Source organism: Schistosoma haematobium, chromosome 2, assembly GCF_000699445.3.
Source record: "Schistosoma haematobium chromosome 2, whole genome shotgun sequence".
Taxonomy (NCBI): domain Eukaryota; kingdom Metazoa; phylum Platyhelminthes; class Trematoda; order Strigeidida; family Schistosomatidae; genus Schistosoma; species Schistosoma haematobium.
Window position 1 is genome coordinate 35,571,209 of NC_067197.1, and position 13,461 is coordinate 35,584,669.

Here is a 13,461-nt window from a genome sequence, read left to right on the forward strand (position 1 = left end):
GAAGAAATTCGAAGACACGTTGGGAGGGTGACCGCTACGCCGAGAAATACATAATATAAGGCGACCAGTTGTTGGGAGAGATGCATAGTTCGATGTACGCGGATGCTCGGCCGAGCGCTTTTAGCTAAGGCGTGTCCTGTAAAACTAATGAGATTATGGAGATAGGCCTGACAAGCTTATTTTGTAAATAGTTTTCAATGTTATTTGTATTTATTTTGTCAACCTTCCACTGTATGTATATTTAACATTAAATGACTGCAACTGTTGTTTTAGTAAATGACCTTGAACACACTTTCCATTATGATACTGACATTGCATGACATACTCTTGCTGGCTAACAACTACACTACTGCTCACACATTCCTCGTTCTATCTTCGTTTGTGATTGAGTTAACTGAAGTCTAAATCAAATACTATCATTATTTATAGACTGTAATTGAAATATATCACATTCTACGTTGGATTATATCACTGGAGATTTCGTCAACCCGATCAGAATCATCAAGCATTTATAATTGTGGATTTACAATACCGGACCCAATCAGAACACGCAACATTTGGTCAATTTAAGTAACGTCACAAATTTGTATTGTATTTGTAACAATTAACTGGTATTTATTAATATTACTATTGATCTTTAGTAACTTTGTTGACACTTTTCGCGTTCATATCTGTCTGGTCCACCACAATTATTTGGTGAGCCTTTAGTTTATCATAGACGTATACTATTTATATCTTTTTTACTTGGTACACTAGTTCATTTTGTTTTTCACACCATGCACTCTCCTAGTAAACTTATTGATATAGATAGCCCACTGTAGAATCCAAACTACGGTCTGGATATTGAAGAATAGCCGACCAGAGACTTTAGACACGCGCCCTTTCCCGTCGAACTCAAAACAAGTAATCGGGTAAATAGCGGTTCTATAATTCATCATAAATTTAAATGTAAATCGTTACCTAAACAAATATTACCACCCGGCTATTCAACCAATGATTGTTCAATCAATCAAATCAGTCACAACAAATGAACGTTATTCTATCCTGACTGGATAGATCACACACAGCAGGAGGAACAAATCAATATGGCTACCGCCAAGAACAAGTGTCAAGTAAAACAACGCAGATGCAGTTCAAGAAGAAACACAAACTTAGTGAATGCATAATAAAAACAAAAACTATAATAAAAAATACAAGTATTAACAATTCAAATGTAACCAAAACACAACAGTGTACAACTAAGGGGATCAATAGGAACAAAGTACAAGTATATACATGGAGGGATTTTCACCAACACAAAACATTCAAAATGGATCTTACACCGGCCCCCAAAATCCCTCCATACCACACAAGCTACCTTGATGCCTACGGTCATGGTTCATTATATAACATATTACACTATAGGAACGAGTAGGACTTACAGCAGTACGCCTACTCGACCTAACTACATTAATAATACGAGGAACTAATTCGAGCCTTCAAGGAGGCATAATCTACGTATATCTCTCCTGACTAATCCACCGTTCGTACGAACAACCACTGTTCTAACTCTTCCGTCGTCATCTATTTCACAATCTTCAACTACGCCTAAGGGCCATTTTCCACGAGTCGATATGTCCGAAGCTACGATCACTACATCCCCTTTCTGAAAATTGCGGTGTTCAACTAACCACTTTTGACGTTTTTGTAGGGACGGTAAATACTCTCTTAACCACCTTTTCCAAAACACATTAGCAAGGTGATTAACCTGTTTCCAACGTTTGTCATATTTATCTCTGATGCCACCTTCTTCGACTATTCCGTCACCTTCTTCGACTATTCCGTCACATTCTCTCAATAATAACAAACTATTTGGCGACAAGGCTAGTTTATCGTTAGCATCTTGAACGATCGGAGTTAAGGGTCGATCGTTCAATATCCTTTCAATCTCAATCAAATAAGTGTTTAAAGTCTCATCGGTTAGAGTCTGCTCTCTAGTTATCAACAATAACAGTCGGCGTATGGACCTAATCATCCTTTCCCAAACTCCACCCCTGTGGCTGGATGAGGGAGGGTTAAAATGCCACCGAATCTGCCTAGCTGACAGTTCTTTGTCTATTTTCTGTTGATTCAACTGTTGCACAAATCTCCTTAATTCAAAGACCGCGCTCACGAAATTTGACCCATTGTCACTGTAAATTTGGGCAGGTTTCCCTCTTCTTCCAGTAAAACGTAACAAAGCCATTATAAACGAATCAGTATTCAAACTATGTGTCATTTCAATATGTACTGCTTGGATTTGCAAGCAAGTAAATACACATCCATATCTTTTTTCTAATGATCTTCCTCTTTTGACAAAAAGGGGTCCAAAGTAGTCTACTCCCACGGCTGAGAAGCTATACCATCCTTGTTTCACTCTACAAGCTGGAAGTGGTGCCATCAATTGTTGCCCTGTAACCATCGTATACCGCCGGCATGTCACACACTTTCCTATCACTCTCTTAACCGTGCTGGTTCCTTTTATTATCCAATACCTTTTTCGAATCGTGGCTAGTACTTGTGACGTTCCTGTGTGCCCTTGTTTCTTATGATAATGTCTAATTATCATTTCTGTCACTAAGTGTCGACTGGGCAATATTATTGGATGTTTAAAGGCATTTGAGAAATCTGAGTAGCTTAGTCGACCTCCAACGCAGAGTAACCCATCAAGCATTATCGGTGATAAGCCCTTCAGATCATTGTGACTAACTACTTTACCATTGTTTTTAAATCCACTAAATATTTCTCCATACACTTCTTTCTGAACCATCAATAAAATTTTACGCTTGGCGATGTCAAGTTCTTTGACCTTTAAACAGCCTAGATGAACGGATCCTTCATGACTCGGCGAACGAAGCACCATCAGAAATTCTATGAACCTTCTAAGCCAGGCTACGGCCCTGACTAATTTCAACCACTCGGAGTAATAAGAGAGAATAGGTGACATGTTGTGCTTTATACTACTCAAGTTAACCACAGCAGTTTTTCTAAACTCAATATCGTCAGGAGTAGGTTCCGGACAGTCAGTGATTGTTGTACAGAATTCGCCATGCAGTAAGGTAGGACATTTGAACCAAGATTCCAGATCAGTCATTTTTTGTATACCTCTTGATGTCCAATCAGCTGGATTCTGTGACGACTTTACATAATTCCATTGTTCAACCTTCGTATACTGGTGCACCACAGCGAGGCGGTTGGCTATATAGGTGCTATATCGGTTCTCAATATTCTTAATGTAGTATAACACTATCATGGAATCTGTATGGAAGTTTAGTTTGCAGAAAAAATTAGGCAGACTTCTCCGTAATACTTCACTAAGCCTCACACTTAACACCGCTGCCGCCATCTCAAGTCTCGGTATAGTGACTTGTCTGATAGGTGCTACCCTAGACCTGCTGTACAACAAAATACAATATGGTGGCTCCTTCAAATAGCTGACTCGTGCGTACGCAACTGCTCCATAACCAACCTCTGAAGCATCACTGAACAAGTGCAATTCTACTTTTGCGTCGGGTTCGTCGATTCTCCTCTTGATACCTCGAGCTACCGTGACGTGACCTATCTGACGCATAAAACTTACCCAGCCTAGCCACGCGGACACGTATGGCTCGTTGAGAGGCTGATCCCAGCCTATTTGGGACCTACATAATTTTTGCAAGAGAAGTTTGGCAGTAAGGCAGACTGGAGCAATTAGACCCAGAGGATCGAACAGAGAAGAAACTATGGATAGAATACCTCTCCTAGTCAGAGGCCTTTCCGGTGCATCAAAGTAAAACTTAAATACATCTTGTTTGAAATCCCATTCTACACCTAGGGTTCCACGAGTAGTGTCGTAATCCGTTGACATTTCTATCAAGGACTGTTCTTTACATACATCAGGCAAGATGGTCCTTACCTCCTCCGAGTTGGTAACCCATTTCTTTAGTTTGAAACCTCCTCTACATAATAATTCACTTATCTGCTTAACGAAACTCTTTGCTTGATCACAAGTGGAAAAAGATACCAAGCAATCATCAACATAGAAATTATTCTTAACAGCATCTACGACATGACCATCATAACCGTCAGAGAATATTTGGGCCGTCTTATTCAAGCTAAAGTTCGCGCAAAACGGCGATGATATGGCGCCAAATGGATGAGATGTCATTTGAAACTCGGATGGTTCTTTCGACATGTCTCCCTCCTGCCACCACAGAAATCTTAAAGCTCCTCGATCAGACTCAGGGACCTTCACTTGCATGAACATTTCTTCAACATCCGCAGAGATTGCGACTGCTTCTTTGCGAAAACGCAATAATATACACACTAACTCAGCAGTTGTGTCGGGTCCTTGATAAATCATATCATTTAGAGAAACGCCTGCAAACTTGGCGGCACAGTCAAGGACCACTCTCAGTTTTTCTGGCTTTTTCGGGTTTATAACTGCATGGTGAGGCAAGTACCATCGGGGGCGATAACTAGGTTGCAATTGTATTTCAGGGATCTTCTCCGCATAGCCCTTAATAAGATTACTTTCAATACCTTTTGTATACTTGATGTACAGAATGTCATCTTTCAACAATCTACGCTTCAAACTCTGTAGTCTACTGTTTGCCACTTCATAATTCCCCCCTTTCATATTTGGGTTCACTTTCCATGGTATAGGAACTACAAAATAACCATTTTCGAAGCGTGTGCCCCCTTCCACAATCCTTATAGCCGCCTTATCTTCTAATGATACTGATTTATCATTTGAATAAACATCAGAAAACTTTACATCATAAAGTTTACGTATTTCGTTCTCCAAGGTCTGTATGTTACTGGTATGACTGACCACTCTTTTCCTATATTCCGGATACGACGCACGTCCGAAGACCGTCCAACCCAGCAACGTCTTCACAGCGTACGGGCTATTTCTTCTACCCAAACGCTGGTCTAACACCCAGTGTGCTTCTGGTACGTCACAACCAATCAACAGCAGAACTTCTTCAGAGTCTAAGTTATCTATTAGTACATCCCTTAAATGCGGCCACTTAACTAGGCTGTTCACTGCCGGCTTTGTTGGCTTATGACCTGGTATACCTGCCACAATCAGAGCTCCTTCGATCGTAACATGTTCTGAACGATCTAGAGAATATACCTCAAAAGGGGTCTTTGTGACCGTAATTGTCCTATTACCACCCACAGTCTCTACTACCACTGACGCTCGGTCTTCCCTCAGCCCGAGATACCTAAAACAGCTCGATTTTATCAACGTTACATCAGACCCGTTATCCAACAAAGCATAACCTACCATTTCGGCATTTCCCAACATCAACCGTACAGGAATCATTCCTAAGCACACTTGGCTACTTAGGGATTTAGTAAATCCACAACAATTCGGGATATCAGGTTTATCATTTTCGCTGTGCAGCAAGGAATGGTGTTTCTTCTCACAACCATTAACGTTACAACGTTTTGCCAGCTTACATTCATTAACTTTATGCCCTTGCCTAAGGCAGACAAAACAGATGCCATTAACGTTTGCTTGAGACCATCTCTCTTGAACGGTAAGCGCTAAAAATTTTGGACATTTATAAATATCATGGTCCTGGGAACACACCCTGCATTTAGCTCTCGAGTTACTCTCCTGCTCTAATTGCAAGTGACAATTTGTCTTTAAGTTGTGTCCCTTTCCCGGACGATTCACTAACCGGCCAAACCTACTATTAGCTACTCTCGCGCGGGATGCTATAAATTGGGTAAGCTCGTCAAAAGTCTGTTCTTTATTATCTACCGTCAATTGATCCACCTGATCCGCCCACTGGGCTTGCATAGGTCGAGGCAAAAGTTTCACTATTCTTTCCAAAGTAACTAAGGAATTTAGATCAGAGGTATAATTCATCTGTTCTAAGACCATAGCACAGTTTTCCATTTTAATGGCCAAGTTTGATAGTTGCTCCCCGTCAGTATAATCAAAATTAACAGCATTAAATAAGTCTTCTAATGTTTCTCGAGCGATTACATGAGACTGTCCGAACAAACGCTTTATAATTTCCCTTGCTCTCTTATAACCAGAGGATGCTTCCATCATGACACAACCTTCAATAGCTGTCTTCGCCTTGCCCTTACAATAGTGCATGAGATAGAGCAAACGTTGGCTATCTTCGGTGACTCTTGATGCTACATACGTCTCAAATTGCCTTATAAACTTCCAGTATCCTCCTGTCTCTCCATCGAAATAACTCAGTTCAACTTTTGGTAGTTCTGGGCCAACAACAGGCGCTATAGGCAACATGCTCTTTCCTGGTAATTCAAGCCTTTGCTTCTCCCTTAAACTAAGATTTTTTACGTCATCTGTCATCGAATTAAGACTAGAATCACTACCATGATAATCAACCCTATTTGAGTCTGAACCATGACCCTTAAGGACGTCAAAAGGCACTTGCTTGACAATAGGGGATTCTTTATTAACATCGACGAACTTTGAGCTTGATTTCCTTCGACGATTAGCTGGCATTATAAGCGAAACGATCAATTATTTCCTAAAAATCCGCGAACGATTGCCAAACGACCTCGGCCAATTAATCATTGTTTAGAACTGTAGAATCCAAACTACGGTTTGGATGTTGAAGAATAGCCGACCAGAGACTTTAGACACGCGCCCTTTCCCGTCGAACTCAAAACAAGTAATCGGGTAAATAGCGGTTCTATAATTCATCATAAATTTAAATGTAAATCGTTACCTAAACAAATATGACCACCCGGCTATTCAACCAATGATTGTTCAATCAATCAAATCAGTCACAACAAATGAACGTTATTCTATCCTGACTGGATAGATCACACACAGCAGGAGGAACAAATCAATATGGCTACCGCCAAGAACAAGTGTCAAGTAAAACAACGCAGATGCAGTTCAAGAAGAAACACAAACTTAGTGAATGCATAATAAAAACAAAAACTATAATAAAAAATACAAGTATTAACAATTCAAATGTAACCAAAACACAACAGTGTACAACTAAGGGGATCAATAGGAACAAAGTACAAGTATATACATGGAGGGATTTTCACCAACACAAAACATTCAAAATGGATCTTACACCCACCAACGAACCCCCTTCATTCATCACAGCCAGAAGATAATGTTTTAGACTCAATCAATGCTATTTCTGAATTAAGATTACCAACATACGGTGTCAACAACCCTAGAATTTGGTTTGCATATGTTGAGGCACTATTTTTGGCGAGGTGTATACGTTCGCAAGCGACCAAATATGCCCACGTCGTCGGTGCACTACCTATAGAAGTAGCAACAAAAGTCGGTGACCTGATCGACAACGTACCAGAAACTGACCCTTATGACAAGATAAAAGCTGCAGTAATCCAACGCACATCGCTCTCAGACGAAAAACGTTTACAACAACTGCTTACCTCATGCGAACTTGGGGATAAGAGACCTTCACAATTGCTCCGACGCATGAGACAGGTAGCCGGCCCATACAAACTAGACGAGGCACTACTTGAGCAAATGTGGTTACAAAGGTTACCACATAATGTTTGACAAATTCTCGGTATTTCAAGAACCTCTGTCACCCTTGACGTTTTAGCTGATATGGCTGATAAGATGATGAAAATATATCCCGATAGTCGCGGAATTAACGCGGTACAATCCTTCAGTAGAGAAGATATGAGTGACGCCCTCAACATTCGGCAACGGATAACACACTTAACGCGGCAGTTAGCATCACTTCGGGCGACTATTGCAACGATTCATCCTCGATCTGCTAGATTTACGTCCAAAAGAAGGTCAGTATCCAGACAACGCCTTAGGTCACCCAAACGGGCAGCTGGCGTTTGTTGGTATCACTCGATTATGGAGAGAAAGCACGTCGTTGCACAAAACCGTGCAACTTTACGACAAACAAGCCAGACCATCAGGGAAACGAGCCGGCCAGACAGTAATGGCGGCGTCTGTTACTGGCCAACACGTTAGCCGCTTTTTTCACATCAGGGATTGTATTTCTGGCTCGGATTTTTTAGTCGATACAGGAGCCGAAATCAGCATTATCCCACTTTATCTCTCCCGAAGACAACAAACAACAAGCACCGAGCTGTCTCTCATAGCGGCTAACGAATCAATCATCAAAACGTACGGAGAGCAATCACTCATAGTAGACCTCTGACTCCGCAGGAGATTTACATGGGTTTTCATAGTTGCCCAAGTCAAACGACCCATCCTCGGAGCCGATTTCCTCAGTGCGTACAATTTGTTAGTAGATATGACCAAGAAGAGATTAATCGACGCAAATACACGTTTACAGGTAGATGGTACGCCTTCCAACGACTATGGAATCCATGGTGTACAAATAATGAAGCCTGCGAACAACGTTTTCAACGACATATTGACAAAATACGAATGCATCACGAAAATGAACTATCAAAAAGAATGCGATCCACAACATGTGCAACATCACATCACTACCACCGGACCACCCATTAGCGCCAGAGCGAGGAGACTACCACCAACAAAGTTGCAGACAGATAAGAGAGAATTTGCAACTTGGTATCATCAGACCATCTAATAGTCCTTGAGCCTCGCCGTTACACATGGTACCAAAGAAAGACCAAGATTGGCGTCCGTGTCGCGACTACCGCCGTCTGAATAACCAAACCATCCCTGATAAGTACCCTATCCTACATAAACATGACTTCTCGTTAAATTTACATGGTAAATGCATTTTCTCGAAACTCGACCTCGTGCGCGTGTACCATCAAATTCCGATGGCACCAGAAGACATCGAGAAAACAGCCATCATCACACCCCTTGGTCTGTTTGAGTTTCTAAGAATGCCATTCGGATTGAAAAGTGCCTCCCAGACATTCCGACGATTTATGGATGATGTTACAAGAGGTTTAGACTTCGTATTCGCCTACAAAGACGACGTTTTGATCGCAAGCTCATCAATAGAAGAGCACACGCAGCATGTTCAGATCCTCTTTGGTCGTTTCAAGAAACATGGCGTTGTTATCAATCCTTCTAAATGTATATTCGCCGTCCCAGCCTTTGAGATTTTAGGACATTACATCGACTCTCAAGGCATCAAACCACTCCCAACAAAAGTTGAAGCTATTACCAATTACCCTGAACCAACCTCTATAAAGTCATTACGCCGTTTTCTCGGGACGTGCAGTTTCTACCGCCGATTCCTACCACGATGTGTGGATGTGTTACAGCCGTTAACTGATTTACTGAAAAGTGACAAAAAAGGTACGAGGAAGGAAAAGAACCAAACATTCAAGCTACCTCCTGACTCCAAAATTGCATTTGAGAAAGCAAAGTCCTTGATAGTCAACGCTACCATGTTACAACACCACAATACCGACCCCACCACTCATTTGATCCTATGTATGGATGCCTCACAGAAAGCTGTCGGGGCTGTATTGCAACAACAGGTAAATAACATGACTACTCCCGTGGCGTTTTATTCCAAGAGACTGTCACTAGCCGAGGAACGCTACAGTACTTTTGGGCGGGAGTTACTTGCTATCTACTTGGACGTTAAACACTTTAACTTCTTATTACAAGGACGAACTTTCACCATCATGACCTATCACAAACCTCTATGTTACTCATTCAACACTTCGTACGACCGACACTCACCTCGCGAAGCACGACAACTGGATTACATCTCCCAGTTTACGACAGATATTCAATTTGTCAAAGGACACACCAACGTCGTAGCGGATGCATTGTCACGAAAGGACGTAAATACTATGGTACGTAAACAAGACATCGATCTAGAAACAATCGCAAAACTACAAGTAGACGATGCATATTTGAAGGCCTGCAAAGAGAAGTCTGACTTGAATCTTAAAACTGTACCCATTCCTTTCTCAGATGCATCTATTATTTGCTACACTTCGACGGGTAATAATCACCCCTTTGTGCCACAACCCTGTCGACGAAAAATATTTCAACAGTTACATGGACCGTCGCATCCAGGCATCAGAGATACCACGAAGCTTATCACAGAACGCTTTGTTTGGCCAAAAATCAATTCGGATGTTAAACGTTGGACACGTGGCTGCTTACATTGCCAACGCGGCAAAATCCAAAAACACACTATCAGCCCGATCGGGCAATTCCCTATTCCCGACAAACGTTTTCAACATATTCATTTGGACTTAGTTGGGCCCCTGCCTCCGTCCAATTCCTTCACCCACATGCTCACCGCAGTAGGCAGGTTTACTAGATGGGCCATAGCCTGCCCCATAAAAGATACTTCGGCAGAAACAGTCGCTTCAGTCTTCCTCGACCGATGGATATCTAACTATGGAGTACCATCAATAATCACAACAGATCGTGGTCCCCAATTTCAATCTTCCCTTTTTCAGGAGTTCACTAAACTTCTAGGGGTCAACCACATTAAAACCACAGCTTACCACCCAGCAGCTAATGGCATGGTTGAAAGATTCCATCGCCAATTAAAAAGCTCACTGATGGCGCAAGCTGACTCATCAAAGTGGAGCGATGCCTTACCGCTTGTACTCCTTGGTATTCGTTCAACCATAAAGGAAGACATTGGATGTACAGCCACCGAGTTGGTCTATGGTACAACTCTAACGTTGCCTGGTCAACTAGTCAACTATGAACCTACAACTCCAAGGGATTCTATTCAATTCTCAAGTCGCCCATTACAAACGATGCAGAATATTAAAGCAATATCCCCTCGCGAACACAACTATCGAGTCCAACTTGATAAAAACCTTGAAACGTGCAAATTTGTCTTCGTCCGAGTAGATGCGGTTAAAAAACCATTAAAACAACCATACGAAGGCCCATATAAAGTAATTAAACGCACACAAAAATACTTCATCATCGACAGAGATGGCAACAAGCAGACCATTTCTATAGACAGAATAAAACCTGCTTTCTATGAAGCTACCCAAGTCAAAGAAGCCAAAGCCGTTGACAAACAACCCCTCCCACCAGTGACTGAAAAACCAGTGGAGGATAAAAAACTTAATACTAAGCCTTCTTGTTTAACACGCCCCGGTAGACTTATAAACAAACACAAGCGTTATGTCCATTTCGTCGATTAAAACAAAAAAAAAAACAAACACCTACCGATGTCCCACATTACTAATTTCACCCCCCCCCAAAAAATAATTATTTTTTTCTCTTTTCACAGTGTACATAATCACATTTTTCCACAATTATTCGTCTTGTCACATTTATTTTTTTATAAAAAATTTTTTGTTACTATAATAAACGGGTAAACTCTATTTAATTACTCATTTATTGTACACAAAAATAAACAGTTCAATTTTTTGGGTCATTAGCAGTTTTGCACATTATTATTATCATTGTTAGCCAAACAAGACATTAGATGACAGTGTTTTCATTTTTTGTGTGCGTTTATTATGCTATGCTACATCTCTGCTACATGTCATACTCATCTCCACATTTGTGTTAGTTATAACTGTAAATATTATTTTTGTATACATGTATATACCATAGCCTTACATTTTTTTATCATAACCAATAATACCTCCGGACACTCTGAGGGGGAGCTATGTGGAGATAGGCCTGACAAGCTTATTTTGTAAATAGTTAAATGACTGCAACTGTTGTTTTAGTAAATGACCTTGAACACACTTTCCATTATGATACTGACATTGCATGACATACTCTTGCTGGCTAACAACTACACTACTGCTCACACATTCCTCGTTCTATCTTCGTTTGTGATTGAGTTAACTGAAGTCTAAATCAAATACTATCATTATTTATAGACTGTAATTGAAATATATCACATTCTACGTTGGATTATATCACTGGAGATTTCGTCAACCCGATCAGAATCATCAAGCATTTATAATTGTGGATTTACAATACCGGACCCAATCAGAACACGCAACATTTGGTCAATTTAAGTAACGTCACAAATTTGTATTGTATTTGTAACAATTAACTGGTATTTATTAATATTACTATTGATCTTTAGTAACTTTGTTGACACTTTTCGCGTTCATATCTGTCTGGTCCACCACAAGATCAGCGTCAATGTAGAAGACTTGCAAAACTAAGAATTTCGAGGATTAGTTAGCTGCTTCCAATTTCAGTCTGCTGGCACTATTTTCTGCGGGGTCTTTTATTTAAACTTCACAAACTAAAGTGAAGCCGAGGATAGGACTATCCCCTAATTAAGGATAATAGAGAACTAGAAGTGGTGAAACATGAGTTGTTCGTTAAGAAATACACATTCAGAGCTTGATGGCGTCTGATCATTTTGCCGTCAAGTTTCCGATTCCAGATATTCATTTAACCCTAGTTCTACTGAGTAAAAATACTATACTTACATGTATTTACACTCGCAAGCCTATAAATACTGAGTTCTCTTAAATTAAAAAAGAACTTCCTAGTCCAAGAATGCGATTTAACCCATCCTCCAAAGTCCTATTGTTTCAGCATCGAGCTTTCTGTAGTTTAACCAGGGGAAGTTAAATAAACAGTCAAGTAAGGAGTTCTGATATTAATTACTTTCTTCACTTTTGTTTTAAACATACCATTTTTCCGGAAGATTTTGCTTGTTTTTTCACAATCATTATTTATTTGAAAATCAATTAAACATAATATCTGTCAAGATTTTATATCACAACAAATTCTTTACTTGGTGGAACCCGAACAGCTATTTTAAAGTCAGGTGGTATCAAAGTTACACTCGAGGCAACCAGCAAAAATTTGGTAGATAGTTGGTTCATCTTATACTTCATGTAAAATTGTGTGCATTTTACAAGGTCAAATAGATAGGAAAGAGAGTGAAATCGTAGTCAGGAACAACAAGAAGCTACGAAGTCACAAAGTGCTAGCCTGCTCACGTGTTCATTTTATATTTACAATAATGTTGTAACAAGTTCCTGGATAGAAATAAACTTATGTCCGTCATCCCTAATGGAGGAGCATAATACGCCCACCAACATTCTCCACCCAACCCTGTCCTGGGTAATCCTTTCTAGTTCTTTCCATTTGCTATTCATTCTTTTGATATCTGCTACCAAATTTCGGTGCATTGTGTTCACTGACTTTCTTTTCCGTTTCCCTTCAGGATCCCAAGTTGGCGCTTGCAGCGCAATGAAGCTTGGTGATTTCCATAATGTACGTCCTATCCCCCTTCATAGCTTTTTCACAGTTTCCTCTTCAGGTGTAAGCTGGTTTTCTCTCTCCCATGGTAGGTTGTTGCCGATGGTATGGGGTCAAAGGACATTGAGTATCTAGCGTAGACAATTATTTATAAATACTTATACTTTTGATAATGATTGTAGTAGTTCCCCAAGTTTCAGCTCTGTACAATAGGACCATCTTGACGTTTGTATTTAAGATTCTGACTTTGATGTTGGCTGACAATTGTCTTGAGTTCCATACGTTCTTCGGCTGTAGTAATGTTTCCCTTCACTTGCCAACACTTGTCGTTAGGT